General features: G+C 48.6%; 50 non-coding genes across 50 annotated transcripts; all 50 read left to right on the top strand.

The window, feature by feature from the left end:
* The first annotated feature begins 344 nt into the window (after positions 1-344).
* Trnar-ucg lies at positions 345-417 on the top strand. The gene has a single exon. It is a non-coding gene; the product is annotated as a tRNA-Arg (tRNA).
* Positions 418-868: 451 nt separating this feature from the next.
* On the top strand, positions 869-941 carry Trnak-cuu. The gene has a single exon. It is a non-coding gene; the product is annotated as a tRNA-Lys (tRNA).
* Positions 942-1,278: 337 nt separating this feature from the next.
* Trnat-agu lies at positions 1,279-1,350 on the top strand. Its single transcript has one exon. It is a non-coding gene; the product is annotated as a tRNA-Thr (tRNA).
* A 503-nt stretch (positions 1,351-1,853) lies between these two features.
* Positions 1,854-1,926, top strand: Trnar-ucg. The gene has a single exon. It is a non-coding gene; the product is annotated as a tRNA-Arg (tRNA).
* Positions 1,927-2,786: 860 nt separating this feature from the next.
* Positions 2,787-2,858, top strand: Trnat-agu. Its single transcript has one exon. It is a non-coding gene; the product is annotated as a tRNA-Thr (tRNA).
* A 503-nt stretch (positions 2,859-3,361) lies between these two features.
* Trnar-ucg lies at positions 3,362-3,434 on the top strand. The gene has a single exon. It is a non-coding gene; the product is annotated as a tRNA-Arg (tRNA).
* Positions 3,435-3,885: 451 nt separating this feature from the next.
* Trnak-cuu lies at positions 3,886-3,958 on the top strand. The gene has a single exon. It is a non-coding gene; the product is annotated as a tRNA-Lys (tRNA).
* A 337-nt stretch (positions 3,959-4,295) lies between these two features.
* On the top strand, positions 4,296-4,367 carry Trnat-agu. The gene has a single exon. It is a non-coding gene; the product is annotated as a tRNA-Thr (tRNA).
* A 503-nt stretch (positions 4,368-4,870) lies between these two features.
* Trnar-ucg lies at positions 4,871-4,943 on the top strand. Its single transcript has one exon. It is a non-coding gene; the product is annotated as a tRNA-Arg (tRNA).
* Positions 4,944-5,803: 860 nt separating this feature from the next.
* Positions 5,804-5,875, top strand: Trnat-agu. The gene has a single exon. It is a non-coding gene; the product is annotated as a tRNA-Thr (tRNA).
* A 500-nt stretch (positions 5,876-6,375) lies between these two features.
* On the top strand, positions 6,376-6,448 carry Trnar-ucg. Its single transcript has one exon. It is a non-coding gene; the product is annotated as a tRNA-Arg (tRNA).
* An 860-nt stretch (positions 6,449-7,308) lies between these two features.
* On the top strand, positions 7,309-7,380 carry Trnat-agu. The gene has a single exon. It is a non-coding gene; the product is annotated as a tRNA-Thr (tRNA).
* Positions 7,381-7,880: 500 nt separating this feature from the next.
* Trnar-ucg lies at positions 7,881-7,953 on the top strand. Its single transcript has one exon. It is a non-coding gene; the product is annotated as a tRNA-Arg (tRNA).
* A 451-nt stretch (positions 7,954-8,404) lies between these two features.
* Trnak-cuu lies at positions 8,405-8,477 on the top strand. The gene has a single exon. It is a non-coding gene; the product is annotated as a tRNA-Lys (tRNA).
* A 337-nt stretch (positions 8,478-8,814) lies between these two features.
* Trnat-agu lies at positions 8,815-8,886 on the top strand. Its single transcript has one exon. It is a non-coding gene; the product is annotated as a tRNA-Thr (tRNA).
* A 503-nt stretch (positions 8,887-9,389) lies between these two features.
* On the top strand, positions 9,390-9,462 carry Trnar-ucg. The gene has a single exon. It is a non-coding gene; the product is annotated as a tRNA-Arg (tRNA).
* Positions 9,463-9,913: 451 nt separating this feature from the next.
* On the top strand, positions 9,914-9,986 carry Trnak-cuu. The gene has a single exon. It is a non-coding gene; the product is annotated as a tRNA-Lys (tRNA).
* A 337-nt stretch (positions 9,987-10,323) lies between these two features.
* On the top strand, positions 10,324-10,395 carry Trnat-agu. Its single transcript has one exon. It is a non-coding gene; the product is annotated as a tRNA-Thr (tRNA).
* Positions 10,396-10,898: 503 nt separating this feature from the next.
* On the top strand, positions 10,899-10,971 carry Trnar-ucg. The gene has a single exon. It is a non-coding gene; the product is annotated as a tRNA-Arg (tRNA).
* A 451-nt stretch (positions 10,972-11,422) lies between these two features.
* Positions 11,423-11,495, top strand: Trnak-cuu. Its single transcript has one exon. It is a non-coding gene; the product is annotated as a tRNA-Lys (tRNA).
* Positions 11,496-11,832: 337 nt separating this feature from the next.
* Trnat-agu lies at positions 11,833-11,904 on the top strand. Its single transcript has one exon. It is a non-coding gene; the product is annotated as a tRNA-Thr (tRNA).
* Positions 11,905-12,407: 503 nt separating this feature from the next.
* Trnar-ucg lies at positions 12,408-12,480 on the top strand. The gene has a single exon. It is a non-coding gene; the product is annotated as a tRNA-Arg (tRNA).
* Positions 12,481-12,931: 451 nt separating this feature from the next.
* On the top strand, positions 12,932-13,004 carry Trnak-cuu. Its single transcript has one exon. It is a non-coding gene; the product is annotated as a tRNA-Lys (tRNA).
* A 337-nt stretch (positions 13,005-13,341) lies between these two features.
* Positions 13,342-13,413, top strand: Trnat-agu. Its single transcript has one exon. It is a non-coding gene; the product is annotated as a tRNA-Thr (tRNA).
* Positions 13,414-13,916: 503 nt separating this feature from the next.
* Positions 13,917-13,989, top strand: Trnar-ucg. The gene has a single exon. It is a non-coding gene; the product is annotated as a tRNA-Arg (tRNA).
* Positions 13,990-14,440: 451 nt separating this feature from the next.
* Positions 14,441-14,513, top strand: Trnak-cuu. The gene has a single exon. It is a non-coding gene; the product is annotated as a tRNA-Lys (tRNA).
* A 337-nt stretch (positions 14,514-14,850) lies between these two features.
* Trnat-agu lies at positions 14,851-14,922 on the top strand. The gene has a single exon. It is a non-coding gene; the product is annotated as a tRNA-Thr (tRNA).
* A 500-nt stretch (positions 14,923-15,422) lies between these two features.
* On the top strand, positions 15,423-15,495 carry Trnar-ucg. The gene has a single exon. It is a non-coding gene; the product is annotated as a tRNA-Arg (tRNA).
* Positions 15,496-15,946: 451 nt separating this feature from the next.
* Trnak-cuu lies at positions 15,947-16,019 on the top strand. The gene has a single exon. It is a non-coding gene; the product is annotated as a tRNA-Lys (tRNA).
* A 337-nt stretch (positions 16,020-16,356) lies between these two features.
* On the top strand, positions 16,357-16,428 carry Trnat-agu. The gene has a single exon. It is a non-coding gene; the product is annotated as a tRNA-Thr (tRNA).
* A 503-nt stretch (positions 16,429-16,931) lies between these two features.
* Trnar-ucg lies at positions 16,932-17,004 on the top strand. The gene has a single exon. It is a non-coding gene; the product is annotated as a tRNA-Arg (tRNA).
* Positions 17,005-17,455: 451 nt separating this feature from the next.
* Trnak-cuu lies at positions 17,456-17,528 on the top strand. Its single transcript has one exon. It is a non-coding gene; the product is annotated as a tRNA-Lys (tRNA).
* Positions 17,529-17,865: 337 nt separating this feature from the next.
* Positions 17,866-17,937, top strand: Trnat-agu. Its single transcript has one exon. It is a non-coding gene; the product is annotated as a tRNA-Thr (tRNA).
* Positions 17,938-18,437: 500 nt separating this feature from the next.
* Trnar-ucg lies at positions 18,438-18,510 on the top strand. The gene has a single exon. It is a non-coding gene; the product is annotated as a tRNA-Arg (tRNA).
* A 452-nt stretch (positions 18,511-18,962) lies between these two features.
* Positions 18,963-19,035, top strand: Trnak-cuu. Its single transcript has one exon. It is a non-coding gene; the product is annotated as a tRNA-Lys (tRNA).
* A 337-nt stretch (positions 19,036-19,372) lies between these two features.
* On the top strand, positions 19,373-19,444 carry Trnat-agu. Its single transcript has one exon. It is a non-coding gene; the product is annotated as a tRNA-Thr (tRNA).
* A 500-nt stretch (positions 19,445-19,944) lies between these two features.
* Trnar-ucg lies at positions 19,945-20,017 on the top strand. Its single transcript has one exon. It is a non-coding gene; the product is annotated as a tRNA-Arg (tRNA).
* Positions 20,018-20,469: 452 nt separating this feature from the next.
* Trnak-cuu lies at positions 20,470-20,542 on the top strand. The gene has a single exon. It is a non-coding gene; the product is annotated as a tRNA-Lys (tRNA).
* A 337-nt stretch (positions 20,543-20,879) lies between these two features.
* On the top strand, positions 20,880-20,951 carry Trnat-agu. Its single transcript has one exon. It is a non-coding gene; the product is annotated as a tRNA-Thr (tRNA).
* Positions 20,952-21,451: 500 nt separating this feature from the next.
* Positions 21,452-21,524, top strand: Trnar-ucg. Its single transcript has one exon. It is a non-coding gene; the product is annotated as a tRNA-Arg (tRNA).
* A 451-nt stretch (positions 21,525-21,975) lies between these two features.
* Trnak-cuu lies at positions 21,976-22,048 on the top strand. Its single transcript has one exon. It is a non-coding gene; the product is annotated as a tRNA-Lys (tRNA).
* A 337-nt stretch (positions 22,049-22,385) lies between these two features.
* Trnat-agu lies at positions 22,386-22,457 on the top strand. The gene has a single exon. It is a non-coding gene; the product is annotated as a tRNA-Thr (tRNA).
* Positions 22,458-22,960: 503 nt separating this feature from the next.
* Positions 22,961-23,033, top strand: Trnar-ucg. Its single transcript has one exon. It is a non-coding gene; the product is annotated as a tRNA-Arg (tRNA).
* A 452-nt stretch (positions 23,034-23,485) lies between these two features.
* Positions 23,486-23,558, top strand: Trnak-cuu. Its single transcript has one exon. It is a non-coding gene; the product is annotated as a tRNA-Lys (tRNA).
* Positions 23,559-23,895: 337 nt separating this feature from the next.
* On the top strand, positions 23,896-23,967 carry Trnat-agu. The gene has a single exon. It is a non-coding gene; the product is annotated as a tRNA-Thr (tRNA).
* A 500-nt stretch (positions 23,968-24,467) lies between these two features.
* Positions 24,468-24,540, top strand: Trnar-ucg. The gene has a single exon. It is a non-coding gene; the product is annotated as a tRNA-Arg (tRNA).
* Positions 24,541-24,992: 452 nt separating this feature from the next.
* Positions 24,993-25,065, top strand: Trnak-cuu. Its single transcript has one exon. It is a non-coding gene; the product is annotated as a tRNA-Lys (tRNA).
* A 337-nt stretch (positions 25,066-25,402) lies between these two features.
* Trnat-agu lies at positions 25,403-25,474 on the top strand. The gene has a single exon. It is a non-coding gene; the product is annotated as a tRNA-Thr (tRNA).
* A 500-nt stretch (positions 25,475-25,974) lies between these two features.
* Trnar-ucg lies at positions 25,975-26,047 on the top strand. The gene has a single exon. It is a non-coding gene; the product is annotated as a tRNA-Arg (tRNA).
* A 452-nt stretch (positions 26,048-26,499) lies between these two features.
* Positions 26,500-26,572, top strand: Trnak-cuu. The gene has a single exon. It is a non-coding gene; the product is annotated as a tRNA-Lys (tRNA).
* The last annotated feature ends 281 nt before the right edge of the window (positions 26,573-26,853 follow it).

Below are 26,853 nucleotides of genomic sequence, written 5' to 3'. Positions count from 1 at the left end.
GGTGGGAGGCGGCAGTCTGAATTATATTTTTTACATGTGTTTTTCAAATATCACAGAGCCTCTCGCGAGCGTCGTCGTCGTCGTCGTCGACGCCGCCGCTTCTGCAGAAGTAGCAAATCGCCATCGTAGCAAATGCGGCGAGGGACGCCCTGCCTTCGATTTCGAATGCACAAAGTGTGTGGTCTTGATTCCCAATCTCTACTTGGTCGGTCTCGTAAAGGCTTGCATGTAACGAATGGGTGGGAAGCAGCAAGAGGCAGCGGCTGTGTAGAACGAAAACACAATTCCTCAGCGGTATGAGCGTTTCGAGATGACACGAATGTAAGGAATACTTGGCGGCCAGCGACCGTGTGGCCTAATGGATAAGGCGTCGGACTTCGGATCCGAAGATTGCAGGTTCGAATCCTGTCACGGTCGTGTTTTTCCAATTCTGCAAAAGAAACACACCGTTTTAGTGTAGCTATTGAGCAGTACGAAATCGTCTGAATGTTGCTGTTGTCCATTTCCTGCTTGGAGATGCACTTGAGCTTGATACACACACAGCCAGAACGGTGTTATCTAGCGAAATGGTCGGCTGAGTGCCGTCACCGCGAGTTTTGGCTGGCATTTGCGCATCTAAGACAGCGTCGGAAAGTAACCCGTTCGGCTTCTGAGTCAAATCAAATATGTGTGTTAATTTTGACACCACTAGCGCTGCAGGTTTTCATGCAATTCCTGTACCTCTCAGAAATGATTATGAAATAAAACTGAAGTACGTGACGCGTGTGACGCTAGAAAACATTAGGCAGCATGGAGAGATTCTGTATGGGACCACCCCACCGAAACGAGAACTGTGTGTCGTGCGACCCGACACGTAGTCACCGACGCAGCCCGGCTAGCTCAGTCGGTAGAGCATGAGACTCTTAATCTCAGGGACGTGGGTTCGAGCCCCACGCTGGGCGGAACGTAATTTTGTTCCGCTGCAGATGTAAATTACCGTTTCTCTGATCAATGTGACGTAATGGAAATAGCAACTTAAAACTTTGCCTACGTCTCCATCAGTCGCAAGGAAGTGTATCTGAAGGTGAAGGTGATTTCGTAGACATGTGTCAAAGACATGTTCTGAAATGTAAGTGGTGTTGGTTGGAGAGCACATCGGTTACGTGTGAGATGTGTAGCCAAGCAGTAATGGTGCGCCATAGCTGCAAATATTAGTCGGTAATATGAAGTGTTGTCAGCTTAAGCCTGATGATCCAGACGAGCGTAAGCACGAAGTACGCAAAACTACCGCTAGGCCGCGCCTCTTTAGCTCAGTGGCAGAGCACTGGTCTAGTAAACCAGGGGTCGTGAGTTCGATCCTCACAGGAGGCAAACGAATTTTCGAAATCAGTTGCGCGTCGTGGCCGTATAGCAAGCAGTGTCTGGAACGACGAACAATTAGCAACAGGTGTTTTATTTAGAATTACTCTCAGATGTGATTGAGGCGAATGTCGCAGATAAAGCATTTTCCAAAGCGGTACAGCGTAGGGTGGGCAGCGGCAGTCTGAATTATATTTTTTACATGTGTTTTTCAAATATCACAGAGCCTCTCGCGAGCGTCGTCGTCGTCGTCGTCGTCGACGCCGCCGCTTCTGCAGAAGTAGCAAATCGCCATCGTAGCAAATGCGGCGAGGGGCGCCCTGCCTTCGATTTCGAATGCACAAAGTGTGTGGTCTTGATTCCCAATCTCTACTTGGTCGGTCTCGTAAAGGCTTGCATGTAACGAATGGGTGGGAAGCAGCAAGAGGCAGCGGCTGTGTAGAACGAAAACACAATTCCTCAGCGGTATGAGCGTTTCGAGATGACACGAATGTAAGGAATACTTGGCGGCCAGCGACCGTGTGGCCTAATGGATAAGGCGTCGGACTTCGGATCCGAAGATTGCAGGTTCGAATCCTGTCACGGTCGTGTTTTTCCAATTCTGCAAAAGAAACACACCGTTTTAGTGTAGCTATTGAGCAGTACGAAATCGTCTGAATGTTGCTGTTGTCCATTTCCTGCTTGGAGATGCACTTGAGCTTGATACACACACAGCCAGAACGGTGTTATCTAGCGAAATGGTCGGCTGAGTGCCGTCACCGCGAGTTTTGGCTGGCATTTGCGCATCTAAGACAGCGTCGGAAAGTAACCCGTTCGGCTTCTGAGTCAAATCAAATATGTGTGTTAATTTTGACACCACTAGCGCTGCAGGTTTTCATGCAATTCCTGTACCTCTCAGAAATGATTATGAAATAAAACTGAAGTACGTGACGTGTGTGACGCTAGAAAACATTAGGCAGCATGGAGAGATTCTGTATGGGACCACCCCACCGAAACGAGAACTGTGTGTCGTGCGACCCGACACGTAGTCACCGACGCAGCCCGGCTAGCTCAGTCGGTAGAGCATGAGACTTTAATCTCAGGGTCGTGGGTTCGAGCCCCACGCTGGGCGGAACGTAATTTTGTTCCGCTGCAGATGTAAATTACCGTTTCTCTGATCAATGTGACGTAATGGAAATAGCAACTTAAAACTTTGCCTACGTCTCCATCAGTCGCAAGGAAGTGTATCTGAAGGTGAAGGTGATTTCGTAGACATGTGTCAAAGACATGTTCTGAAATGTAAGTGGTGTTGGTTGGAGAGCACATCGGTTACGTGTGAGATGTGTAGCCAAGCAGTAATGGTGCGCCATAGCTGCAAATATTAGTCGGTAATATGAAGTGTTGTCAGCTTAAGCCTGATGATCCAGACGAGCGTAAGCACGAAGTACGCAAAACTACCACTAGGCCGCGCCTCTTTAGCTCAGTGGCAGAGCACTGGTCTAGTAAACCAGGGGTCGTGAGTTCGATCCTCACAGGAGGCAAACGAATTTTCGAAATCAGTTGCGCGTCGTGGCCGTATAGCAAGCAGTGTCTGGAACGACGAACAATTAGCAACAGGTGTTTTATTTAGAATTACTCTCAGATGTGATTGAGGCGAATGTCGCAGATAAAGCATTTTCCAAAGCGGTACAGCGTAGGGTGGGAGGCGGCAGTCTGAATTATATTTTTTACATGTGTTTTTCAAATATCACAGAGCCTCTCGCGAGCGTCGTCGTCGTCGTCGTCGTCGACGCCGCCGCTTCTGCAGAAGTAGCAAATCGCCATCGTAGCAAATGCGGCGAGGGACGCCCTGCCTTCGATTTCGAATGCACAAAGTGTGTGGTCTTGATTCCCAATCTCTACTTGGTCGGTCTCGTAAAGGCTTGCATGTAACGAATGGGTGGGAAGCAGCAAGAGGCAGCGGCTGTGTAGAACGAAAACACAATTCCTCAGCGGTATGAGCGTTTCGAGATGACACGAATGTAAGGAATACTTGGCGGCCAGCGACCGTGTGGCCTAATGGATAAGGCGTCGGACTTCGGATCCGAAGATTGCAGGTTCGAATCCTGTCACGGTCGTGTTTTTCCAATTCTGCAAAAGAAACACACCGTTTTAGTGTAGCTATTGAGCAGTACGAAATCGTCTGAATGTTGCTGTTGTCCATTTCCTGCTTGGAGATGCACTTGAGCTTGATACACACACAGCCAGAACGGTGTTATCTAGCGAAATGGTCGGCTGAGTGCCGTCACCGCGAGTTTTGGCTGGCATTTGCGCATCTAAGACAGCGTCGGAAAGTAACCCGTTCGGCTTCTGAGTCAAATCAAATATGTGTGTTAATTTTGACACCACTAGCGCTGCAGGTTTTCATGCAATTCCTGTACCTCTCAGAAATGATTATGAAATAAAACTGAAGTACGTGACGTGTGTGACGCTAGAAAACATTAGGCAGCATGGAGAGATTCTGTATGGGACCACCCCACCGAAACGAGAACTGTGTGTCGTGCGACCCGACACGTAGTCACCGACGCAGCCCGGCTAGCTCAGTCGGTAGAGCATGAGACTCTTAATCTCAGGGACGTGGGTTCGAGCCCCACGCTGGGCGGAACGTAATTTTGTTCCGCTGCAGATGTAAATTACCGTTTCTCTGATCAATGTGACGTAATGGAAATAGCAACTTAAAACTTTGCCTACGTCTCCATCAGTCGCAAGGAAGTGTATCTGAAGGTGAAGGTGATTTCGTAGACATGTGTCAAAGACATGTTCTGAAATGTAAGTGGTGTTGGTTGGAGAGCACATCGGTTACGTGTGAGATGTGTAGCCAAGCAGTAATGGTGCGCCATAGCTGCAAATATTAGTCGGTAATATGAAGTGTTGTCAGCTTAAGCCTGATGATCCAGACGAGCGTAAGCACGAAGTACGCAAAACTACCGCTAGGCCGCGCCTCTTTAGCTCAGTGGCAGAGCACTGGTCTAGTAAACCAGGGGTCGTGAGTTCGATCCTCACAGGAGGCAAACGAATTTTCGAAATCAGTTGCGCGTCGTGGCCGTATAGCAAGCAGTGTCTGGAACGACGAACAATTAGCAACAGGTGTTTTATTTAGAATTACTCTCAGATGTGATTGAGGCGAATGTCGCAGATAAAGCATTTTCCAAAGCGGTACAGCGTAGGGTGGGAGGCGGCAGTCTGAATTATATTTTTTACATGTGTTTTTCAAATATCACAGAGCCTCTCGCGAGCGTCGTCGTCGTCGTCGTCGTCGACGCCGCCGCTTCTGCAGAAGTAGCAAATCGCCATCGTAGCAAATGCGGCGAGGGACGCCCTGCCTTCGATTTCGAATGCACAAAGTGTGTGGTCTTGATTCCCAATCTCTACTTGGTCGGTCTCGTAAAGGCTTGCATGTAACGAATGGGTGGGAAGCAGCAAGAGGCAGCGGCTGTGTAGAACGAAAACACAATTCCTCAGCGGTATGAGCGTTTCGAGATGACACGAATGTAAGGAATACTTGGCGGCCAGCGACCGTGTGGCCTAATGGATAAGGCGTCGGACTTCGGATCCGAAGATTGCAGGTTCGAATCCTGTCACGGTCGTGTTTTTCCAATTCTGCAAAAGAAACACACCGTTTTAGTGTAGCTATTGAGCAGTACGAAATCGTCTGAATGTTGCTGTTGTCCATTTCCTGCTTGGAGATGCACTTGAGCTTGATACACACACAGCCAGAACGGTGTTATCTAGCGAAATGGTCGGCTGAGTGCCGTCACCGCGAGTTTTGGCTGGCATTTGCGCATCTAAGACAGCGTCGGAAAGTAACCCGTTCGGCTTCTGAGTCAAATCAAATATGTGTGTTAATTTTGACACCACTAGCGCTGCAGGTTTTCATGCAATTCCTGTACCTCTCAGAAATGATTATGAAATAAAACTGAAGTACGTGACGTGTGTGACGCTAGAAAACATTAGGCAGCATGGAGAGATTCTGTATGGGACCACCCCACCGAAACGAGAACTGTGTGTCGTGCGACCCGACACGTAGTCACCGACGCAGCCCGGCTAGCTCAGTCGGTAGAGCATGAGACTTTAATCTCAGGGTCGTGGGTTCGAGCCCCACGCTGGGCGGAACGTAATTTTGTTCCGCTGCAGATGTAAATTACCGTTTCTCTGATCAATGTGACGTAATGGAAATAGCAACTTAAAACTTTGCCTACGTCTCCATCAGTCGCAAGGAAGTGTATCTGAAGGTGAAGGTGATTTCGTAGACATGTGTCAAAGACATGTTCTGAAATGTAAGTGGTGTTGGTTGGAGAGCACATCGGTTACGTGTGAGATGTGTAGCCAAGCAGTAATGGTGCGCCATAGCTGCAAATATTAGTCGGTAATATGAAGTGTTGTCAGCTTAAGCCTGATGATCCAGACGAGCGTAAGCACGAAGTACGCAAAACTACCACTAGGCCGCGCCTCTTTAGCTCAGTGGCAGAGCACTGGTCTAGTAAACCAGGGGTCGTGAGTTCGATCCTCACAGGAGGCAAACGAATTTTCGAAATCAGTTGCGCGTCGTGGCCGTATAGCAAGCAGTGTCTGGAACGACGAACAATTAGCAACAGGTGTTTTATTTAGAATTACTCTCAGATGTGATTGAGGCGAATGTCGCAGATAAAGCATTTTCCAAAGCGGTACAGCGTAGGGTGGGAGGCGGCAGTCTGAATTATATTTTTTACATGTGTTTTTCAAATATCACAGAGCCTCTCGCGAGCGTCGTCGTCGTCGTCGTCGACGCCGCCGCTTCTGCAGAAGTAGCAAATCGCCATCGTAGCAAATGCGGCGAGGGACGCCCTGCCTTCGATTTCGAATGCACAAAGTGTGTGGTCTTGATTCCCAATCTCTACTTGGTCGGTCTCGTAAAGGCTTGCATGTAACGAATGGGTGGGAAGCAGCAAGAGGCAGCGGCTGTGTAGAACGAAAACACAATTCCTCAGCGGTATGAGCGTTTCGAGATGACACGAATGTAAGGAATACTTGGCGGCCAGCGACCGTGTGGCCTAATGGATAAGGCGTCGGACTTCGGATCCGAAGATTGCAGGTTCGAATCCTGTCACGGTCGTGTTTTTCCAATTCTGCAAAAGAAACACACCGTTTTAGTGTAGCTATTGAGCAGTACGAAATCGTCTGAATGTTGCTGTTGTCCATTTCCTGCTTGGAGATGCACTTGAGCTTGATACACACACAGCCAGAACGGTGTTATCTAGCGAAATGGTCGGCTGAGTGCCGTCACCGCGAGTTTTGGCTGGCATTTGCGCATCTAAGACAGCGTCGGAAAGTAACCCGTTCGGCTTCTGAGTCAAATCAAATATGTGTGTTAATTTTGACACCACTAGCGCTGCAGGTTTTCATGCAATTCCTGTACCTCTCAGAAATGATTATGAAATAAAACTGAAGTACGTGACGTGTGTGACGCTAGAAAACATTAGGCAGCATGGAGAGATTCTGTATGGGACCACCCCACCGAAACGAGAACTGTGTGTCGTGCGACCCGACACGTAGTCACCGACGCAGCCCGGCTAGCTCAGTCGGTAGAGCATGAGACTTTAATCTCAGGGTCGTGGGTTCGAGCCCCACGCTGGGCGGAACGTAATTTTGTTCCGCTGCAGATGTAAATTACCGTTTCTCTGATCAATGTGACGTAATGGAAATAGCAACTTAAAACTTTGCCTACGTCTCCATCAGTCGCAAGGAAGTGTATCTGAAGGTGAAGGTGATTTCGTAGACATGTGTCAAAGACATGTTCTGAAATGTAAGTGGTGTTGGTTGGAGAGCACATCGGTTACGTGTGAGATGTGTAGCCAAGCAGTAATGGTGCGCCATAGCTGCAAATATTAGTCGGTAATATGAAGTGTTGTCAGCTTAAGCCTGATGATCCAGACGAGCGTAAGCACGAAGTACGCAAAACTACCACTAGGCCGCGCCTCTTTAGCTCAGTGGCAGAGCACTGGTCTAGTAAACCAGGGGTCGTGAGTTCGATCCTCACAGGAGGCAAACGAATTTTCGAAATCAGTTGCGCGTCGTGGCCGTATAGCAAGCAGTGTCTGGAACGACGAACAATTAGCAACAGGTGTTTTATTTAGAATTACTCTCAGATGTGATTGAGGCGAATGTCGCAGATAAAGCATTTTCCAAAGCGGTACAGCGTAGGGTGGGAGGCGGCAGTCTGAATTATATTTTTTACATGTGTTTTTCAAATATCACAGAGCCTCTCGCGAGCGTCGTCGTCGTCGTCGTCGACGCCGCCGCTTCTGCAGAAGTAGCAAATCGCCATCGTAGCAAATGCGGCGAGGGACGCCCTGCCTTCGATTTCGAATGCACAAAGTGTGTGGTCTTGATTCCCAATCTCTACTTGGTCGGTCTCGTAAAGGCTTGCATGTAACGAATGGGTGGGAAGCAGCAAGAGGCAGCGGCTGTGTAGAACGAAAACACAATTCCTCAGCGGTATGAGCGTTTCGAGATGACACGAATGTAAGGAATACTTGGCGGCCAGCGACCGTGTGGCCTAATGGATAAGGCGTCGGACTTCGGATCCGAAGATTGCAGGTTCGAATCCTGTCACGGTCGTGTTTTTCCAATTCTGCAAAAGAAACACACCGTTTTAGTGTAGCTATTGAGCAGTACGAAATCGTCTGAATGTTGCTGTTGTCCATTTCCTGCTTGGAGATGCACTTGAGCTTGATACACACACAGCCAGAACGGTGTTATCTAGCGAAATGGTCGGCTGAGTGCCGTCACCGCGAGTTTTGGCTGGCATTTGCGCATCTAAGACAGCGTCGGAAAGTAACCCGTTCGGCTTCTGAGTCAAATCAAATATGTGTGTTAATTTTGACACCACTAGCGCTGCAGGTTTTCATGCAATTCCTGTACCTCTCAGAAATGATTATGAAATAAAACTGAAGTACGTGACGTGTGTGACGCTAGAAAACATTAGGCAGCATGGAGAGATTCTGTATGGGACCACCCCACCGAAACGAGAACTGTGTGTCGTGCGACCCGACACGTAGTCACCGACGCAGCCCGGCTAGCTCAGTCGGTAGAGCATGAGACTCTTAATCTCAGGGACGTGGGTTCGAGCCCCACGCTGGGCGGAACGTAATTTTGTTCCGCTGCAGATGTAAATTACCGTTTCTCTGATCAATGTGACGTAATGGAAATAGCAACTTAAAACTTTGCCTACGTCTCCATCAGTCGCAAGGAAGTGTATCTGAAGGTGAAGGTGATTTCGTAGACATGTGTCAAAGACATGTTCTGAAATGTAAGTGGTGTTGGTTGGAGAGCACATCGGTTACGTGTGAGATGTGTAGCCAAGCAGTAATGGTGCGCCATAGCTGCAAATATTAGTCGGTAATATGAAGTGTTGTCAGCTTAAGCCTGATGATCCAGACGAGCGTAAGCACGAAGTACGCAAAACTACCGCTAGGCCGCGCCTCTTTAGCTCAGTGGCAGAGCACTGGTCTAGTAAACCAGGGGTCGTGAGTTCGATCCTCACAGGAGGCAAACGAATTTTCGAAATCAGTTGCGCGTCGTGGCCGTATAGCAAGCAGTGTCTGGAACGACGAACAATTAGCAACAGGTGTTTTATTTAGAATTACTCTCAGATGTGATTGAGGCGAATGTCGCAGATAAAGCATTTTCCAAAGCGGTACAGCGTAGGGTGGGAGGCGGCAGTCTGAATTATATTTTTTACATGTGTTTTTCAAATATCACAGAGCCTCTCGCGAGCGTCGTCGTCGTCGTCGTCGTCGACGCCGCCGCTTCTGCAGAAGTAGCAAATCGCCATCGTAGCAAATGCGGCGAGGGACGCCCTGCCTTCGATTTCGAATGCACAAAGTGTGTGGTCTTGATTCCCAATCTCTACTTGGTCGGTCTCGTAAAGGCTTGCATGTAACGAATGGGTGGGAAGCAGCAAGAGGCAGCGGCTGTGTAGAACGAAAACACAATTCCTCAGCGGTATGAGCGTTTCGAGATGACACGAATGTAAGGAATACTTGGCGGCCAGCGACCGTGTGGCCTAATGGATAAGGCGTCGGACTTCGGATCCGAAGATTGCAGGTTCGAATCCTGTCACGGTCGTGTTTTTCCAATTCTGCAAAAGAAACACACCGTTTTAGTGTAGCTATTGAGCAGTACGAAATCGTCTGAATGTTGCTGTTGTCCATTTCCTGCTTGGAGATGCACTTGAGCTTGATACACACACAGCCAGAACGGTGTTATCTAGCGAAATGGTCGGCTGAGTGCCGTCACCGCGAGTTTTGGCTGGCATTTGCGCATCTAAGACAGCGTCGGAAAGTAACCCGTTCGGCTTCTGAGTCAAATCAAATATGTGTGTTAATTTTGACACCACTAGCGCTGCAGGTTTTCATGCAATTCCTGTACCTCTCAGAAATGATTATGAAATAAAACTGAAGTACGTGACGCGTGTGACGCTAGAAAACATTAGGCAGCATGGAGAGATTCTGTATGGGACCACCCCACCGAAACGAGAACTGTGTGTCGTGCGACCCGACACGTAGTCACCGACGCAGCCCGGCTAGCTCAGTCGGTAGAGCATGAGACTCTTAATCTCAGGGACGTGGGTTCGAGCCCCACGCTGGGCGGAACGTAATTTTGTTCCGCTGCAGATGTAAATTACCGTTTCTCTGATCAATGTGACGTAATGGAAATAGCAACTTAAAACTTTGCCTACGTCTCCATCAGTCGCAAGGAAGTGTATCTGAAGGTGAAGGTGATTTCGTAGACATGTGTCAAAGACATGTTCTGAAATGTAAGTGGTGTTGGTTGGAGAGCACATCGGTTACGTGTGAGATGTGTAGCCAAGCAGTAATGGTGCGCCATAGCTGCAAATATTAGTCGGTAATATGAAGTGTTGTCAGCTTAAGCCTGATGATCCAGACGAGCGTAAGCACGAAGTACGCAAAACTACCGCTAGGCCGCGCCTCTTTAGCTCAGTGGCAGAGCACTGGTCTAGTAAACCAGGGGTCGTGAGTTCGATCCTCACAGGAGGCAAACGAATTTTCGAAATCAGTTGCGCGTCGTGGCCGTATAGCAAGCAGTGTCTGGAACGACGAACAATTAGCAACAGGTGTTTTATTTAGAATTACTCTCAGATGTGATTGAGGCGAATGTCGCAGATAAAGCATTTTCCAAAGCGGTACAGCGTAGGGTGGGAGGCGGCAGTCTGAATTATATTTTTTACATGTGTTTTTCAAATATCACAGAGCCTCTCGCGAGCGTCGTCGTCGTCGTCGTCGTCGACGCCGCCGCTTCTGCAGAAGTAGCAAATCGCCATCGTAGCAAATGCGGCGAGGGACGCCCTGCCTTCGATTTCGAATGCACAAAGTGTGTGGTCTTGATTCCCAATCTCTACTTGGTCGGTCTCGTAAAGGCTTGCATGTAACGAATGGGTGGGAAGCAGCAAGAGGCAGCGGCTGTGTAGAACGAAAACACAATTCCTCAGCGGTATGAGCGTTTCGAGATGACACGAATGTAAGGAATACTTGGCGGCCAGCGACCGTGTGGCCTAATGGATAAGGCGTCGGACTTCGGATCCGAAGATTGCAGGTTCGAATCCTGTCACGGTCGTGTTTTTCCAATTCTGCAAAAGAAACACACCGTTTTAGTGTAGCTATTGAGCAGTACGAAATCGTCTGAATGTTGCTGTTGTCCATTTCCTGCTTGGAGATGCACTTGAGCTTGATACACACACAGCCAGAACGGTGTTATCTAGCGAAATGGTCGGCTGAGTGCCGTCACCGCGAGTTTTGGCTGGCATTTGCGCATCTAAGACAGCGTCGGAAAGTAACCCGTTCGGCTTCTGAGTCAAATCAAATATGTGTGTTAATTTTGACACCACTAGCGCTGCAGGTTTTCATGCAATTCCTGTACCTCTCAGAAATGATTATGAAATAAAACTGAAGTACGTGACGCGTGTGACGCTAGAAAACATTAGGCAGCATGGAGAGATTCTGTATGGGACCACCCCACCGAAACGAGAACTGTGTGTCGTGCGACCCGACACGTAGTCACCGACGCAGCCCGGCTAGCTCAGTCGGTAGAGCATGAGACTCTTAATCTCAGGGACGTGGGTTCGAGCCCCACGCTGGGCGGAACGTAATTTTGTTCCGCTGCAGATGTAAATTACCGTTTCTCTGATCAATGTGACGTAATGGAAATAGCAACTTAAAACTTTGCCTACGTCTCCATCAGTCGCAAGGAAGTGTATCTGAAGGTGAAGGTGATTTCGTAGACATGTGTCAAAGACATGTTCTGAAATGTAAGTGGTGTTGGTTGGAGAGCACATCGGTTACGTGTGAGATGTGTAGCCAAGCAGTAATGGTGCGCCATAGCTGCAAATATTAGTCGGTAATATGAAGTGTTGTCAGCTTAAGCCTGATGATCCAGACGAGCGTAAGCACGAAGTACGCAAAACTACCGCTAGGCCGCGCCTCTTTAGCTCAGTGGCAGAGCACTGGTCTAGTAAACCAGGGGTCGTGAGTTCGATCCTCACAGGAGGCAAACGAATTTTCGAAATCAGTTGCGCGTCGTGGCCGTATAGCAAGCAGTGTCTGGAACGACGAACAATTAGCAACAGGTGTTTTATTTAGAATTACTCTCAGATGTGATTGAGGCGAATGTCGCAGATAAAGCATTTTCCAAAGCGGTACAGCGTAGGGTGGGAGGCGGCAGTCTGAATTATATTTTTTACATGTGTTTTTCAAATATCACAGAGCCTCTCGCGAGCGTCGTCGTCGTCGTCGTCGTCGACGCCGCCGCTTCTGCAGAAGTAGCAAATCGCCATCGTAGCAAATGCGGCGAGGGACGCCCTGCCTTCGATTTCGAATGCACAAAGTGTGTGGTCTTGATTCCCAATCTCTACTTGGTCGGTCTCGTAAAGGCTTGCATGTAACGAATGGGTGGGAAGCAGCAAGAGGCAGCGGCTGTGTAGAACGAAAACACAATTCCTCAGCGGTATGAGCGTTTCGAGATGACACGAATGTAAGGAATACTTGGCGGCCAGCGACCGTGTGGCCTAATGGATAAGGCGTCGGACTTCGGATCCGAAGATTGCAGGTTCGAATCCTGTCACGGTCGTGTTTTTCCAATTCTGCAAAAGAAACACACCGTTTTAGTGTAGCTATTGAGCAGTACGAAATCGTCTGAATGTTGCTGTTGTCCATTTCCTGCTTGGAGATGCACTTGAGCTTGATACACACACAGCCAGAACGGTGTTATCTAGCGAAATGGTCGGCTGAGTGCCGTCACCGCGAGTTTTGGCTGGCATTTGCGCATCTAAGACAGCGTCGGAAAGTAACCCGTTCGGCTTCTGAGTCAAATCAAATATGTGTGTTAATTTTGACACCACTAGCGCTGCAGGTTTTCATGCAATTCCTGTACCTCTCAGAAATGATTATGAAATAAAACTGAAGTACGTGACGCGTGTGACGCTAGAAAACATTAGGCAGCATGGAGAGATTCTGTATGGGACCACCCCACCGAAACGAGAACTGTGTGTCGTGCGACCCGACACGTAGTCACCGACGCAGCCCGGCTAGCTCAGTCGGTAGAGCATGAGACTCTTAATCTCAGGGACGTGGGTTCGAGCCCCACGCTGGGCGGAACGTAATTTTGTTCCGCTGCAGATGTAAATTACCGTTTCTCTGATCAATGTGACGTAATGGAAATAGCAACTTAAAACTTTGCCTACGTCTCCATCAGTCGCAAGGAAGTGTATCTGAAGGTGAAGGTGATTTCGTAGACATGTGTCAAAGACATGTTCTGAAATGTAAGTGGTGTTGGTTGGAGAGCACATCGGTTACGTGTGAGATGTGTAGCCAAGCAGTAATGGTGCGCCATAGCTGCAAATATTAGTCGGTAATATGAAGTGTTGTCAGCTTAAGCCTGATGATCCAGACGAGCGTAAGCACGAAGTACGCAAAACTACCGCTAGGCCGCGCCTCTTTAGCTCAGTGGCAGAGCACTGGTCTAGTAAACCAGGGGTCGTGAGTTCGATCCTCACAGGAGGCAAACGAATTTTCGAAATCAGTTGCGCGTCGTGGCCGTATAGCAAGCAGTGTCTGGAACGACGAACAATTAGCAACAGGTGTTTTATTTAGAATTACTCTCAGATGTGATTGAGGCGAATGTCGCAGATAAAGCATTTTCCAAAGCGGTACAGCGTAGGGTGGGAGGCGGCAGTCTGAATTATATTTTTTACATGTGTTTTTCAAATATCACAGAGCCTCTCGCGAGCGTCGTCGTCGTCGTCGTCGTCGACGCCGCCGCTTCTGCAGAAGTAGCAAATCGCCATCGTAGCAAATGCGGCGAGGGACGCCCTGCCTTCGATTTCGAATGCACAAAGTGTGTGGTCTTGATTCCCAATCTCTACTTGGTCGGTCTCGTAAAGGCTTGCATGTAACGAATGGGTGGGAAGCAGCAAGAGGCAGCGGCTGTGTAGAACGAAAACACAATTCCTCAGCGGTATGAGCGTTTCGAGATGACACGAATGTAAGGAATACTTGGCGGCCAGTGACCGTGTGGCCTAATGGATAAGGCGTCGGACTTCGGATCCGAAGATTGCAGGTTCGAATCCTGTCACGGTCGTGTTTTTCCAATTCTGCAAAAGAAACACACCGTTTTAGTGTAGCTATTGAGCAGTACGAAATCGTCTGAATGTTGCTGTTGTCCATTTCCTGCTTGGAGATGCACTTGAGCTTGATACACACACAGCCAGAACGGTGTTATCTAGCGAAATGGTCGGCTGAGTGCCGTCACCGCGAGTTTTGGCTGGCATTTGCGCATCTAAGACAGCGTCGGAAAGTAACCCGTTCGGCTTCTGAGTCAAATCAAATATGTGTGTTAATTTTGACACCACTAGCGCTGCAGGTTTTCATGCAATTCCTGTACCTCTCAGAAATGATTATGAAATAAAACTGAAGTACGTGACGTGTGTGACGCTAGAAAACATTAGGCAGCATGGAGAGATTCTGTATGGGACCACCCCACCGAAACGAGAACTGTGTGTCGTGCGACCCGACACGTAGTCACCGACGCAGCCCGGCTAGCTCAGTCGGTAGAGCATGAGACTCTTAATCTCAGGGTCGTGGGTTCGAGCCCCACGCTGGGCGGAACGTAATTTTGTTCCGCTGCAGATGTAAATTACCGTTTCTCTGATCAATGTGACGTAATGGAAATAGCAACTTAAAACTTTGCCTACGTCTCCATCAGTCGCAAGGAAGTGTATCTGAAGGTGAAGGTGATTTCGTAGACATGTGTCAAAGACATGTTCTGAAATGTAAGTGGTGTTGGTTGGAGAGCACATCGGTTACGTGTGAGATGTGTAGCCAAGCAGTAATGGTGCGCCATAGCTGCAAATATTAGTCGGTAATATGAAGTGTTGTCAGCTTAAGCCTGATGATCCAGACGAGCGTAAGCACGAAGTACGCAAAACTACCACTAGGCCGCGCCTCTTTAGCTCAGTGGCAGAGCACTGGTCTAGTAAACCAGGGGTCGTGAGTTCGATCCTCACAGGAGGCAAACGAATTTTCGAAATCAGTTGCGCGTCGTGGCCGTATAGCAAGCAGTGTCTGGAACGACGAACAATTAGCAACAGGTGTTTTATTTAGAATTACTCTCAGATGTGATTGAGGCGAATGTCGCAGATAAAGCATTTTCCAAAGCGGTACAGCGTAGGGTGGGAGGCGGCAGTCTGAATTATATTTTTTACATGTGTTTTTCAAATATCACAGAGCCTCTCGCGAGCGTCGTCGTCGTCGTCGTCGACGCCGCCGCTTCTGCAGAAGTAGCAAATCGCCATCGTAGCAAATGCGGCGAGGGACGCCCTGCCTTCGATTTCGAATGCACAAAGTGTGTGGTCTTGATTCCCAATCTCTACTTGGTCGGTCTCGTAAAGGCTTGCATGTAACGAATGGGTGGGAAGCAGCAAGAGGCAGCGGCTGTGTAGAACGAAAACACAATTCCTCAGCGGTATGAGCGTTTCGAGATGACACGAATGTAAGGAATACTTGGCGGCCAGCGACCGTGTGGCCTAATGGATAAGGCGTCGGACTTCGGATCCGAAGATTGCAGGTTCGAATCCTGTCACGGTCGTGTTTTTCCAATTCTGCAAAAGAAACACACCGTTTTAGTGTAGCTATTGAGCAGTACGAAATCGTCTGAATGTTGCTGTTGTCCATTTCCTGCTTGGAGATGCACTTGAGCTTGATACACACACAGCCAGAACGGTGTTATCTAGCGAAATGGTCGGCTGAGTGCCGTCACCGCGAGTTTTGGCTGGCATTTGCGCATCTAAGACAGCGTCGGAAAGTAACCCGTTCGGCTTCTGAGTCAAATCAAATATGTGTGTTAATTTTGACACCACTAGCGCTGCAGGTTTTCATGCAATTCCTGTACCTCTCAGAAATGATTATGAAATAAAACTGAAGTACGTGACGTGTGTGACGCTAGAAAACATTAGGCAGCATGGAGAGATTCTGTATGGGACCACCCCACCGAAACGAGAACTGTGTGTCGTGCGACCCGACACGTAGTCACCGACGCAGCCCGGCTAGCTCAGTCGGTAGAGCATGAGACTCTTAATCTCAGGGACGTGGGTTCGAGCCCCACGCTGGGCGGAACGTAATTTTGTTCCGCTGCAGATGTAAATTACCGTTTCTCTGATCAATGTGACGTAATGGAAATAGCAACTTAAAACTTTGCCTACGTCTCCATCAGTCGCAAGGAAGTGTATCTGAAGGTGAAGGTGATTTCGTAGACATGTGTCAAAGACATGTTCTGAAATGTAAGTGGTGTTGGTTGGAGAGCACATCGGTTACGTGTGAGATGTGTAGCCAAGCAGTAATGGTGCGCCATAGCTGCAAATATTAGTCGGTAATATGAAGTGTTGTCAGCTTAAGCCTGATGATCCAGACGAGCGTAAGCACGAAGTACGCAAAACTACCGCTAGGCCGCGCCTCTTTAGCTCAGTGGCAGAGCACTGGTCTAGTAAACCAGGGGTCGTGAGTTCGATCCTCACAGGAGGCAAACGAATTTTCGAAATCAGTTGCGCGTCGTGGCCGTATAGCAAGCAGTGTCTGGAACGACGAACAATTAGCAACAGGTGTTTTATTTAGAATTACTCTCAGATGTGATTGAGGCGAATGTCGCAGATAAAGCATTTTCCAAAGCGGTACAGCGTAGGGTGGGAGGCGGCAGTCTGAATTATATTTTTTACATGTGTTTTTCAAATATCACAGAGCCTCTCGCGAGCGTCGTCGTCGTCGTCGTCGTCGACGCCGCCGCTTCTGCAGAAGTAGCAAATCGCCATCGTAGCAAATGCGGCGAGGGACGCCCTGCCTTCGATTTCGAATGCACAAAGTGTGTGGTCTTGATTCCCAATCTCTACTTGGTCGGTCTCGTAAAGGCTTGCATGTAACGAATGGGTGGGAAGCAGCAAGAGGCAGCGGCTGTGTAGAACGAAAACACAATTCCTCAGCGGTATGAGCGTTTCGAGATGACACGAATGTAAGGAATACTTGGCGGCCAGTGACCGTGTGGCCTAATGGATAAGGCGTCGGACTTCGGATCCGAAGATTGCAGGTTCGAATCCTGTCACGGTCGTGTTTTTCCAATTCTGCAAAAGAAACACACCGTTTTAGTGTAGCTATTGAGCAGTACGAAATCGTCTGAATGTTGCTGTTGTCCATTTCCTGCTTGGAGATGCACTTGAGCTTGATACACACACAGCCAGAACGGTGTTATCTAGCGAAATGGTCGGCTGAGTGCCGTCACCGCGAGTTTTGGCTGGCATTTGCGCATCTAAGACAGCGTCGGAAAGTAACCCGTTCGGCTTCTGAGTCAAATCAAATATGTGTGTTAATTTTGACACCACTAGCGCTGCAGGTTTTCATGCAATTCCTGTACCTCTCAGAAATGATTATGAAATAAAACTGAAGTACGTGACGTGTGTGACGCTAGAAAACATTAGGCAGCATGGAGAGATTCTGTATGGGACCACCCCACCGAAACGAGAACTGTGTGTCGTGCGACCCGACACGTAGTCACCGACGCAGCCCGGCTAGCTCAGTCGGTAGAGCATGAGACTCTTAATCTCAGGGTCGTGGGTTCGAGCCCCACGCTGGGCGGAACGTAATTTTGTTCCGCTGCAGATGTAAATTACCGTTTCTCTGATCAATGTGACGTAATGGAAATAGCAACTTAAAACTTTGCCTACGTCTCCATCAGTCGCAAGGAAGTGTATCTGAAGGTGAAGGTGATTTCGTAGACATGTGTCAAAGACATGTTCTGAAATGTAAGTGGTGTTGGTTGGAGAGCACATCGGTTACGTGTGAGATGTGTAGCCAAGCAGTAATGGTGCGCCATAGCTGCAAATATTAGTCGGTAATATGAAGTGTTGTCAGCTTAAGCCTGATGATCCAGACGAGCGTAAGCACGAAGTACGCAAAACTACCACTAGGCCGCGCCTCTTTAGCTCAGTGGCAGAGCACTGGTCTAGTAAACCAGGGGTCGTGAGTTCGATCCTCACAGGAGGCAAACGAATTTTCGAAATCAGTTGCGCGTCGTAGCCGTATAGCAAGCAGTGTCTGGAACGACGAACAATTAGCAACAGGTGTTTTATTTAGAATTACTCTCAGATGTGATTGAGGCGAATGTCGCAGATAAAGCATTTTCCAAAGCGGTACAGCGTAGGGTGGGAGGCGGCAGTCTGAATTATATTTTTTACATGTGTTTTTCAAATATCACAGAGCCTCTCGCGAGCGTCGTCGTCGTCGTCGTCGACGCCGCCGCTTCTGCAGAAGTAGCAAATCGCCATCGTAGCAAATGCGGCGAGGGACGCCCTGCCTTCGATTTCGAATGCACAAAGTGTGTGGTCTTGATTCCCAATCTCTACTTGGTCGGTCTCGTAAAGGCTTGCATGTAACGAATGGGTGGGAAGCAGCAAGAGGCAGCGGCTGTGTAGAACGAAAACACAATTCCTCAGCGGTATGAGCGTTTCGAGATGACACGAATGTAAGGAATACTTGGCGGCCAGTGACCGTGTGGCCTAATGGATAAGGCGTCGGACTTCGGATCCGAAGATTGCAGGTTCGAATCCTGTCACGGTCGTGTTTTTCCAATTCTGCAAAAGAAACACACCGTTTTAGTGTAGCTATTGAGCAGTACGAAATCGTCTGAATGTTGCTGTTGTCCATTTCCTGCTTGGAGATGCACTTGAGCTTGATACACACACAGCCAGAACGGTGTTATCTAGCGAAATGGTCGGCTGAGTGCCGTCACCGCGAGTTTTGGCTGGCATTTGCGCATCTAAGACAGCGTCGGAAAGTAACCCGTTCGGCTTCTGAGTCAAATCAAATATGTGTGTTAATTTTGACACCACTAGCGCTGCAGGTTTTCATGCAATTCCTGTACCTCTCAGAAATGATTATGAAATAAAACTGAAGTACGTGACGTGTGTGACGCTAGGAAAACATTAGGCAGCATGGAGAGATTCTGTATGGGACCACCCCACCGAAACGAGAACTGTGTGTCGTGCGACCCGACACGTAGTCACCGACGCAGCCCGGCTAGCTCAGTCGGTAGAGCATGAGACTCTTAATCTCAGGGTCGTGGGTTCGAGCCCCACGCTGGGCGGAACGTGATTTTGTTCCGCTGCAGATGTAAATTACCGTTTCTCTGATCAATGTGACGTAATGGAAATAGCAACTTAAAACTTTGCCTACGTCTCCATCAGTCGCAAGGAAGTGTATCTGAAGGTGAAGGTGATTTCGTAGACATGTGTCAAAGACATGTTCTGAAATGTAAGTGGTGTTGGTTGGAGAGCACATCGGTTACGTGTGAGATGTGTAGCCAAGCAGTAATGGTGCGCCATAGCTGCAAATATTAGTCGGTAATATGAAGTGTTGTCAGCTTAAGCCTGATGATCCAGACGAGCGTAAGCACGAAGTACGCAAAACTACCACTAGGCCGCGCCTCTTTAGCTCAGTGGCAGAGCACTGGTCTAGTAAACCAGGGGTCGTGAGTTCGATCCTCACAGGAGGCAAACGAATTTTCGAAATCAGTTGCGCGTCGTGGCCGTATAGCAAGCAGTGTCTGGAACGACGAACAATTAGCAACAGGTGTTTTATTTAGAATTACTCTCAGATGTGATTGAGGCGAATGTCGCAGATAAAGCATTTTCCAAAGCGGTACAGCGTAGGGTGGGAGGCGGCAGTCTGAATTATATTTTTTACATGTGTTTTTCAAATATCACAGAGCCTCTCGCGAGCGTCGTCGTCGTCGTCGTCGACGCCGCCGCTTCTGCAGAAGTAGCAAATCGCCATCGTAGCAAATGCGGCGAGGGACGCCCTGCCTTCGATTTCGAATGCACAAAGTGTGTGGTCTTGATTCCCAATCTCTACTTGGTCGGTCTCGTAAAGGCTTGCATGTAACGAATGGGTGGGAAGCAGCAAGAGGCAGCGGCTGTGTAGAACGAAAACACAATTCCTCAGCGGTATGAGCGTTTCGAGATGACACGAATGTAAGGAATACTTGGCGGCCAGTGACCGTGTGGCCTAATGGATAAGGCGTCGGACTTCGGATCCGAAGATTGCAGGTTCGAATCCTGTCACGGTCGTGTTTTTCCAATTCTGCAAAAGAAACACACCGTTTTAGTGTAGCAATTGAGCAGTACGAAATCGTCTGAATGTTGCTGTTGTCCATTTCCTGCTTGGAGATGCACTTGAGCTTGATACACACACAGCCAGAACGGTGTTATCTAGCGAAATGGTCGGCTGAGTGCCGTCACCGCGAGTTTTGGCTGGCATTTGCGCATCTAAGACAGCGTCGGAAAGTAACCCGTTCGGCTTCTGAGTCAAATCAAATATGTGTGTTAATTTTGACACCACTAGCGCTGCAGGTTTTCATGCAATTCCTGTACCTCTCAGAAATGATTATGAAATAAAACTGAAGTACGTGACGTGTGTGACGCTAGGAAAACATTAGGCAGCATGGAGAGATTCTGTATGGGACCACCCCACCGAAACGAGAACTGTGTGTCGTGCGACCCGACACGTAGTCACCAACGCAGCCCGGCTAGCTCAGTCGGTAGAGCATGAGACTCTTAATCTCAGGGTCGTGGGTTCGAGCCCCACGCTGGGCGGAACGTGATTTTGTTCCGCTGCAGATGTAAATTACCGTTTCTCTGATCAATGTGACGTAATGGAAATAGCAACTTAAAACTTTGCCTACGTCTCCATCAGTCGCAAGGAAGTGTATCTGAAGGTGAAGGTGATTTCGTAGACATGTGTCAAAGACATGTTCTGAAATGTAAGTGGTGTTGGTTGGAGAGCACATCGGTTACGTGTGAGATGTGTAGCCAAGCAGTAATGGTGCGCCATAGCTGCAAATATTAGTCGGTAATATGAAGTGTTGTCAGCTTAAGCCTGATGATCCAGACGAGCGTAAGCACGAAGTACGCAAAACTACCACTAGGCCGCGCCTCTTTAGCTCAGTGGCAGAGCACTGGTCTAGTAAACCAGGGGTCGTGAGTTCGATCCTCACAGGAGGCAAACGAATTTTCGAAATCAGTTGCGCGTCGTGGCCGTATAGCAAGCAGTGTCTGGAACGACGAACAATTAGCAACAGGTGTTTTATTTAGAATTACTCTCAGATGTGATTGAGGCGAATGTCGCAGATAAAGCATTTTCCAAAGCGGTACAGCGTAGGGTGGGAGGCGGCAGTCTGAATTATATTTTTTACATGTGTTTTTCAAATATCACAGAGCCTCTCGCGAGCGTCGTCGTCGTCGTCGTCGACGCCGCCGCTTCTGCAGAAGTAGCAAATCGCCATCGTAGCAAATGCGGCGAGGGACGCCCTGCCTTCGATTTCGAATGCACAAAGTGTGTGGTCTTGATTCCCAATCTCTACTTGGTCGGTCTCGTAAAGGCTTGCATGTAACGAATGGGTGGGAAGCAGCAAGAGGCAGCGGCTGTGTAGAACGAAAACACAATTCCTCAGCGGTATGAGCGTTTCGAGATGACACGAATGTAAGGAATACTTGGCGGCCAGTGACCGTGTGGCCAAATGGATAAGGCGTCGGACTTCGGATCCGAAGATTGCAGGTTCGAATCCTGTCACGGTCGTGTTTTTCCAATTCTGCAAAAGAAACACACCGTTTTAGTGTAGCTATTGAGCAGTACGAAATCGTCTGAATGTTGCTGTTGTCCATTTCCTGCTTGGAGATGCACTTGAGCTTGATACACACACAGCCAGAACGGTGTTATCTAGCGAAATGGTCGGCTGAGTGCCGTCACCGCGAGTTTTGGCTGGCATTTGCGCATCTAAGACAGCGTCGGAAAGTAACCCGTTCGGCTTCTGAGTCAAATCAAATATGTGTGTTAATTTTGACACCACTAGCGCTGCAGGTTTTCATGCAATTCCTGTACCTCTCAGAAATGATTATGAAATAAAACTGAAGTACGTGACGTGTGTGACGCTAGAAAACATTAGGCAGCATGGAGAGATTCTGTATGGGACCACTCCACCGAAACGAGAACTGTGTGTCGTGCGACCCGACACGTAGTCACCGACGCAGCCCGGCTAGCTCAGTCGGTAGAGCATGAGACTCTTAATCTCAGGGTCGTGGGTTCGAGCCCCACGCTGGGCGGAACGTGATTTTGTTCCGCTGCAGATGTAAATTACCGTCTCTCTGATCAATGTGACGTATTGGAAATAGCAACTTAAAACTTTGCCTACGTCTCCATCAGTCGCAAGGAAGTGTATCTGAAGGTGAAGGTGATTTCGTAGACATGTGTCAAAGACATGTTCTGAAATGTAAGTGGTGTTGGTTGGAGAGCACATCGGTTACGTGTGAGATGTGTAGCCAAGCAGTAATGGTGCGCCATAGCTGCAAATATTAGTCGGTAATATGAAGTGTTGTCAGCTTAAGCCTGATGATCCAGACGAGCGTAAGCACGAAGTACGCAAAACTACCGCTAGGCCGCGCCTCTTTAGCTCAGTGGCAGAGCACTGGTCTAGTAAACCAGGGGTCGTGAGTTCGATCCTCACAGGAGGCAAACGAATTTTCGAAATCAGTTGCGCGTCGTGGCCGTATAGCAAGCAGTGTCTGGAACGACGAACAATTAGCAACAGGTGTTTTATTTAGAATTACTCTCAGATGTGATTGAGGCGAATGTCGCAGATAAAGCATTTTCCAAAGCGGTACAGCGTAGGGTGGGAGGCGGCAGTCTGAATTATATTTTTTACATGTGTTTTTCAAATATCACAGAGCCTCTCGCGAGCGTCGTCGTCGTCGTCGTCGTCGACGCCGCCGCTTCTGCAGAAGTAGCAAATCGCCATCGTAGCAAATGCGGCGAGGGACGCCCTGCCTTCGATTTCGAATGCACAAAGTGTGTGGTCTTGATTCCCAATCTCTACTTGGTCGGTCTCGTAAAGGCTTGCATGTAACGAATGGGTGGGAAGCAGCAAGAGGCAGCGGCTGTGTAGAACGAAAACACAATTCCTCAGCGGTATGAGCGTTTCGAGATGACACGAATGTAAGGAATACTTGGCGGCCAGTGACCGTGTGGCCTAATGGATAAGGCGTCGGACTTCGGATCCGAAGATTGCAGGTTCGAATCCTGTCACGGTCGTGTTTTTCCAATTCTGCAAAAGAAACACACCGTTTTAGTGTAGCTATTGAGCAGTACGAAATCGTCTGAATGTTGCTGTTGTCCATTTCCTGCTTGGAGATGCACTTGAGCTTGATACACACACAGCCAGAACGGTGTTATCTAGCGAAATGGTCGGCTGAGTGCCGTCACCGCGAGTTTTGGCTGGCATTTGCGCATCTAAGACAGCGTCGGAAAGTAACCCGTTCGGCTTCTGAGTCAAATCAAATATGTGTGTTAATTTTGACACCACTAGCGCTGCAGGTTTTCATGCAATTCCTGTACCTCTCAGAAATGATTATGAAATAAAACTGAAGTACGTGACGTGTGTGACGCTAGGAAAACATTAGGCAGCATGGAGAGATTCTGTATGGGACCACCCCACCGAAACGAGAACTGTGTGTCGTGCGACCCGACACGTAGTCACCGACGCAGCCCGGCTAGCTAAGTCGGTAGAGCATGAGACTCTTAATCTCAGGGTCGTGGGTTCGAGCCCCACGCTGGGCGGAACGTGATTTTGTTCCGCTGCAGATGTAAATTACCGTTTCTCTGATCAATGTGACGTAATGGAAATAGCAACTTAAAACTTTGCCTACGTCTCCATCAGTCGCAAGGAAGTGTATCTGAAGGTGAAGGTGATTTCGTAGACATGTGTCAAAGACATGTTCTGAAATGTAAGTGGTGTTGGTTGGAGAGCACATCGGTTACGTGTGAGATGTGTAGCCAAGCAGTAATGGTGCGCCATAGCTGCAAATATTAGTCGGTAATATGAAGTGTTGTCAGCTTAAGCCTGATGATCCAGACGAGCGTAAGCACGAAGTACGCAAAACTACCGCTAGGCCGCGCCTCTTTAGCTCAGTGGCAGAGCACTGGTCTAGTAAACCAGGGGTCGTGAGTTCGATCCTCACAGGAGGCAAACGAATTTTCGAAATCAGTTGCGCGTCGTGGCCGTATAGCAAGCAGTGTCTGGAACGACGAACAATTAGCAACAGGTGTTTTATTTAGAATTACTCTCAGATGTGATTGAGGCGAATGTCGCAGATAAAGCATTTTCCAAAGCGGTACAGCGTAGGGTGGGAGGCGGCAGTCTGAATTATATTTTTTACATGTGTTTTTCAAATATCACAGAGCCTCTCGCGAGCGTCGTCGTCGTCGTCGTCGACGCCGCCGCTTCTGCAGAAGTAGCAAATCGCCATCGTAGCAAATGCGGCGAGGGACGCCCTGCCTTCGATTTCGAATGCACAAAGTGTGTGGTCTTGATTCCCAATCTCTACTTGGTCGGTCTCGTAAAGGCTTGCATGTAACGAATGGGTGGGAAGCAGCAAGAGGCAGCGGCTGTGTAGAACGAAAACACAATTCCTCAGCGGTATGAGCGTTTCGAGATGACACGAATGTAAGGAATACTTGGCGGCCAGTGACCGTGTGTCCTAATGGATAAGGCGTCGGACTTCGGATCCGAAGATTGCAGGTTCGAATCCTGTCACGGTCGTGTTTTTCCAATTCTGCAAAAGAAACACACCGTTTTAGTGTAGCTATTGAGCAGTACGAAATCGTCTGAATGTTGCTGTTGTCCATTTCCTGCTTGGAGATGCACTTGAGCTTGATACACACACAGCCAGAACGGTGTTATCTAGCGAAATGGTCGGCTGAGTGCCGTCACCGCGAGTTTTGGCTGGCATTTGCGCATCTAAGACAGCGTCGGAAAGTAACCCGTTCGGCTTCTGAGTCAAATCAAATATGTGTGTTAATTTTGACACCACTAGCGCTGCAGGTTTTCATGCAATTCCTGTACCTCTCAGAAATGATTATGAAATAAAACTGAAGTACGTGACGTGTGTGACGCTAGGAAAACATTAGGCAGCATGGAGAGATTCTGTATGGGACCACCCCACCGAAACGAGAACTGTGTGTCGTGCGACCCGACACGTAGTCACCGACGCAGCCCGGCTAGCTCAGTCGGTAGAGCATGAGACTCTTAATCTCAGGGTCGTGGGTTCGAGCCCCACGCTGGGCGGAACGTGATTTTGTTCCGCTGCAGATGTAAATTACCGTTTCTCTGATCAATGTGACGTAATGGAAATAGCAACTTAAAACTTTGCCTACGTCTCCATCAGTCGCAAGGAAGTGTATCTGAAGGTGAAGGTGATTTCGTAGACATGTGTCAAAGACATGTTCTGAAATGTAAGTGGTGTTGGTTGGAGAGCACATCGGTTACGTGTGAGATGTGTAGCCAAGCAGTAATGGTGCGCCATAGCTGCAAATATTAGTCGGTAATATGAAGTGTTGTCAGCTTAAGCCTGATGATCCAGACGAGCGTAAGCACGAAGTACGCAAAACTACCGCTAGGCCGCGCCTCTTTAGCTCAGTGGCAGAGAACTGGTCTAGTAAACCAGGGGTCGTGAGTTCGATCCTCACAGGAGGCAAACGAATTTTCGAAATCAGTTGCGCGTCGTGGCCGTATAGCAAGCAGTGTCTGGAACGACGAACAATTAGCAACAGGTGTTTTATTTAGAATTACTCTCAGATGTGATTGAGGCGAATGTCGCAGATAAAGCATTTTCCAAAGCGGTACAGCGTAGGGTGGGAGGCGGCAGTCTGAATTATATTTTTTACATGTGTTTTTCAAATATCACAGAGCCTCTCGCGAGCGTCGTCGTCGTCGTCGTCGACGCCGCCGCTTCTGCAGAAGTAGCAAATCGCCATCGTAGCAAATGCGGCGAGGGACGCCCTGCCTTCGATTTCGAATGCACAAAGTGTGTGGTCTTGATTCCCAATCTCTACTTGGTCGGTCTCGTAAAGGCTTGCATGTAACGAATGGGTGGGAAGCAGCAAGAGGCAGCGGCTGTGTAGAACGAAAACACAATTCCTCAGCGGTATGAGCGTTTCGAGATGACACGAATGTAAGGAATACTTGGCGGCCAGTGACCGTGTGTCCTAATGGATAAGGCGTCGGACTTCGGATCCGAAGATTGCAGGTTCGAATCCTGTCACGGTCGTGTTTTTCCAATTCTGCAAAAGAAACACACCGTTTTAGTGTAGCTATTGAGCAGTACGAAATCGTCTGAATGTTGCTGTTGTCCATTTCCTGCTTGGAGATGCACTTGAGCTTGATACACACACAGCCAGAACGGTGTTATCTAGCGAAATGGTCGGCTGAGTGCCGTCACCGCGAGTTTTGGCTGGCATTTGCGCATCTAAGACAGCGTCGGAAAGTAACCCGTTCGGCTTCTGAGTCAAATCAAATATGTGTGTTAATTTTGACACCACTAGCGCTGCAGGTTTTCATGCAATTCCTGTACCTCTCAGAAATGATTATGAAATAAAACTGAAGTACGTGACGTGTGTGACGCTAGGAAAACATTAGGCAGCATGGAGAGATTCTGTATGGGACCACCCCACCGAAACGAGAACTGTGTGTCGTGCGACCCGACACGTAGTCACCGACGCAGCCCGGCTAGCTAAGTCGGTAGAGCATGAGACTCTTAATCTCAGGGTCGTGGGTTCGAGCCCCACGCTGGGCGGAACGTGATTTTGTTCCGCTGCAGATGTAAATTACCGTTTCTCTGATCAATGTGACGTAATGGAAATAGCAACTTAAAACTTTGCCTACGTCTCCATCAGTCGCAAGGAAGTGTATCTGAAGGTGAAGGTGATTTCGTAGACATGTGTCAAAGACATGTTCTGAAATGTAAGTGGTGTTGGTTGGAGAGCACATCGGTTACGTGTGAGATGTGTAGCCAAGCAGTAATGGTGCGCCATAGCTGCAAATATTAGTCGGTAATATGAAGTGTTGTCAGCTTAA

This window comes from Schistocerca americana, unplaced genomic scaffold (assembly GCF_021461395.2).
Source record: "Schistocerca americana isolate TAMUIC-IGC-003095 unplaced genomic scaffold, iqSchAmer2.1 HiC_scaffold_147, whole genome shotgun sequence".
In the NCBI taxonomy this organism is placed as follows: Eukaryota; Metazoa; Arthropoda; class Insecta; order Orthoptera; family Acrididae; genus Schistocerca; species Schistocerca americana.
The sequence above is the reverse complement of the archived record's forward strand: the minus strand, read 5'-3'. Positions and strand labels throughout refer to the sequence as shown.